Genomic DNA, 5,020 nt, shown 5'->3' with positions numbered 1-5,020 from the left:
TATGAAAGAGGTTTTTGGTAGGGGTGTACATAGCGGGTTTGTTTGGGTTTTTCAAATAACAAATCAAATTATTTGTGTCAGATTTATAAATTTATAAATCAAATCAAACCAATAAAACTTGGGTTTTTTGGATTTTTTTTGGTAAAGTATTCATATAAGCATATAATTTACTTGTACTTCAAATATTTTTTTAGTCCTATCAAAATATAACTATCTAAAATGTTTCTTAAGAAAATAACACAAAATATGATATGATTAATGACACAAAAATATCCAACAAAAAAAATAATGAAATCGCGTAAATTAAATATTGCAAATTAACAAGTCATAATGAAAATGATCATAATTTAAATGTACTAAATTATGCTAAAATAAGTTTAATAAGTATTAATTACATGATTAAATATTAAAGGAAATTAAAATTAGATTATGTATTTTAATTGTTTAAACCAATGTAACAAATATTCAAATATTAATGTCATTCTTAGTGTTGAATTGATTTTTTTTTTTTGCATAAGTATTAATTTGATTTTGATTTAAGCTTTATTATAATTATTAACATATGTAGACTATAATTTTTATTGAATTATTCAGAATTTTAAGTTTCAAATTTGAAATAATATATTAAAAAATAAAAACTATGAAAAAGTATTAAGAAATATTTAAAAATTATAACTTTACCATTCTCAAAAAAAAAAAAAAATTTAAAAATTATATCAAAGTAAATATTTTTATGTATAAAATAAAATTTTAAAATTATATATATAATGTTGGGTTGGATTTTTTTAGTTAAAATCAAGAGCAACTTACAAAAATGACTATAGTTTAAGGGTTATTAAATTGAAATAGCCATAAATTGTGATATTTACATAAAATGGCTATACTTTCTAACTTAATATAGCCGTATTCTATGCCTGCCCATTTTTTTTTGTTAAATACATTAATATATTTAAAATTATAAAGCACTAAATAAGGTAAAATTTCTTATTTATAATTGACAGACCTTTAACTAATCCCTTTAAATTCTCAATTTTCCATTAATCAATTAACAAGTCATAATTACCAATTAACAGTGATTGCTTTAATTCTTTTCAGTTTTTTTTTTTTAAATTGCTCCATTTTTCATTGATCTTATTCATATATCGAAATAGTTGAATTCAATGGCAAACCTAACAATATTGATCAGACATGCTGGAAAATGAAACGATGAAAATTGCTATATAGAATATAGTATTGATGGAATCGTATTGAAAGAATATACTTCGTATTCTGATTTGATTGAATTAATTTCGGGCCAATTGAACATTGATCTGACTACAACGTGTATCACCATCAAATACAGAGTCAAAGGTAATGATACTCCTGTGAAAATATGCAACGATATGGGAGTACGGGTATATGTTCAGTCGAATCCAAGTGACAACTACATATGAAAATCCAAAACAAGTGGCAATGACTCTTAATGCACTATAGTCTATAGGTCTCCAATTGTATATGTAAATATCCAAGTACATATAAATTGTTCAGTATAAAAGATTTGAAAAGTATAAATCTCAATTTCTTTTTTCTAGTCACATTAGTACACTACAAAGTATACAAGTATATATGTATTCAATTTTATTAATATTCATATGAATGCAATAATATACTAACATAGATTGAAATACAAATAATCAAATGCAAAGTATTAATGTATCATGTACATCCGATTAATGTGGCAAAGTGAAACTAATAATCAATTGACAGTGAAACCTATTCACTAGAAGTATCCAATTGTATATGTAATTATCCAAGTATATATGTATTGTTTCGTTCAAAAGCTTGACAAGTATAACTTGTATCTAATTGTATTTCAATGTCTTGTATTGTTCACATTACTACAATAGAAGTATCAATAATTAATTATATGTATTCTACTCTACAAACATTCATATGGATGGAATGACTGACTAACATAGAAATGTAAGTATTGATGAAAGAATAAAAATACATACATAGATACATGTGTATCCAACTATCTATGTATATTAGTATTCTACTATATACAAAATTGACATTTTCACAATCATACTATCTCTTTTTGCTCATGTTCTTTCGATACTCATTTTTTTACAACTATATACATACAAATTGAATTGTTTAACTATTTCAATACAAGATGAAGATACATAAAAAAAATGACAAGTATAACTCTCTCTATTTGTATTTCAATTTCTTATATTGTTCACATTAACACAATAGAAGTATCCAAAATTGTATGCATTCTACTCTACAAATTATCAATATGAATGCTATGTTTGACTAACACAGAAATGTAAAGTATTGATGAAAGTATAACAATACAAATATACATATGTATCGAACTATGTATACAAGTATTCTACTGTATACAAAATTGACAATCACACAAACTCCTCAACAATTTTTTTTTCCAACTATATACATACAAATTCAACTTGTTAAACTATTTCAATACTAGATGACAACACATAATGACAATTTCACATAATGAAAGTGTGTGTATATATATATATATAATATATATATATATATATATATTTTTTTTTTTTTTTTTTACTATATAGAAGCATGATGACGATCGGACGACCACCGCAGTAAAAATTGTACAAGAAGCTATTTCAGTTGCACTTTAAAGTGTTGTGCACGTGTCAATTGAAATCTGATTGGGGGCTCCAAGTGGGTACCACAGACCAGCATAGGTAATTCTAGAATTATCTTCCCACTATCTTTATTCTAGAAATTGCCTAAAATTATCTTTCTCACACTATATTCATTCTAGAAATTACTCTCTCACTTATCTTCGTCTCTACATGTATGCTCCTTCTATTTATTGCCCATATCTTTTTGTTTATTTTTTTCTTTGTCTTCTCTACAATTCTTGTAATGAGAACTTTTAAGTGAATTATTACAAATTTCAAAAAGAAAACTCGAGAATGAAAATCAAAGAGAGAAAAGGAAATTCACACAAATTTTTTCTTAGTCAACTATACAAATTATGACGACCAGGGGCACTTTTGTCATTTTACCAAAATTATCAGCTTAAAACAATTGTACTTTCTGCTGCAAAATTATTGAATTTCCCAAATACCCAACAAGTTGCTATTATTATATGGCCAATGTACTTTCTATCATGAAAAACATAAAAAATATCATAAGTAGCCGTACTATCTAAAAATGGTGGGACCCATTTATTAAATCAATTTACATTTCATTAACACCTTTTACTTTTTGCACTCAAATAAATATAAAAAAAACAACATGATTTAAAATGTATTAAAAAATAAAAATATTTACATAAAAATAAAAATTAATAAATAAAATGGATAGATAAATTAAATGAAATTAAAGTAAACTAAGAAACTAACTAAATTTTTAAATAAATAGTTTTAAAATTTTGCGAATCAAATATTAAAGAGAAATAATAAGTATTTTTCGTGTTCAATTTACGTACATTAATGATAAGAATATTTTGATAATAGAATATTTTAAATTTTAAGATTAATCAGATTGTTTACTTTATTTACTTAATATTGCTATTCTTTTGTTTGAAATAAGAAGTTAAGAATCGGAACACATGAAAAATCAATACATTAATTAGAGAAGTAAAATAAATTTAAGTAGATTAATATTTAGAAAGAGATGACAAAAATAGCAAATGATTAATAGTAATTTTAAAAATTATGAATAAATTTTGGAATAAGATAAAATATCTGGATGAGGAAATCAATACGATATGTAATGATCTATGTATTAAAATATCATGCTAATTTAGCATTTAATTCTAAATAGATTTTTTTAAAACAGAGAAAATGCATTTATGTTTTCAGATTGTTTGAAATTTTTTCACTAAACTGATAAAAATAACAAAAATACTTGTTCCTATAAGTTATTGTGCATGAAAAAAGAGAACCAAAAACACATTTGTATCATGCTAAAAAAATTATGTTCATTAAGACAAATTATGCATATATAGAACTTCATGTAATAGTGAAACATGCTTCTTAGTTCTAATTTTTATGTATGAGTGATAAATAAAAAATATTAATCTCTCTGTTTCAATGTGTTTGTTCTATATTGACTTGGCATGAAGTTTAAGAAATTAAGGAAGATTTTTGAATCTTGTGATTTTAAATTTTAAATATGTGAAATATAGTAAATGTCTTTTAATCTTGTGATCTTAAATATGTTATGTGGAGTTGGAACTAAGAAAAGAAAAGGGACATTACTTTTTAATAGATTATAAAGAAAAATTCGACAGATTAATTGAAATGAATAGGATAGATTTCAAGATGATAATACATAATGATTCATGATTTTTATATAAGATATAATCCAATCTAACAGACAAATTAACTCTGAATCCTACTAAATTTGTGTCTTATAGTATAAATAAATAAATTGAATATTATACTTCAGAGTTTTACAACTTAAAAAATGAATCTACCCATCGCTAATATCAATTATACTTTAAAATATTATTGGGTTAATTTAATTTAATATTTTTATTCAGTATTCGATATTTATATTGGAGTTGCCCATTCGGATATAGAGCTCTCTATTAAGAATTTTTTTCATATCCAAAACTCAAAATTAAGATATTTAATTAAGGAAGGAGAAACACCATTCAATGCACTATATTCTTTGATGGTTATTTTTTGATATTTTTTTTTTTTTTTTTTTTTTTTTTTTTTTTGATTTTTTTTATATTTTTTTACCTAGGATCAATATTAATTAATGTTGATCAGAATGCTATAGAAATACCTTTTAATATTTTGGAAAAATTACTAAGTGAAGGCCTTTTATTTAATAAACCATTTTAAGTATACTTTAATTTATTACCATTTTTGTCAACTTTTAGCAATAGTTACTTAAAACAATTTTAAAACAAAATTTTAAACTAAAGCAAGAAAAGTGTTGCCCATTCGCTCATATCCTCTTTCTCTTTTCTTTCTACTCTTCTGTCCGAAAATTTTAGGGTTTTGTTGTTCTTTCTTCCCCA

This window comes from Solanum verrucosum, unplaced genomic scaffold (assembly GCF_900185275.1).
Source record: "Solanum verrucosum unplaced genomic scaffold, falcon-dt-bn FXZP01000049.1, whole genome shotgun sequence".
Taxonomy (NCBI): domain Eukaryota; kingdom Viridiplantae; phylum Streptophyta; class Magnoliopsida; order Solanales; family Solanaceae; genus Solanum; species Solanum verrucosum.
The sequence above is the reverse complement of the archived record's forward strand: the minus strand, read 5'-3'. Positions refer to the sequence as shown.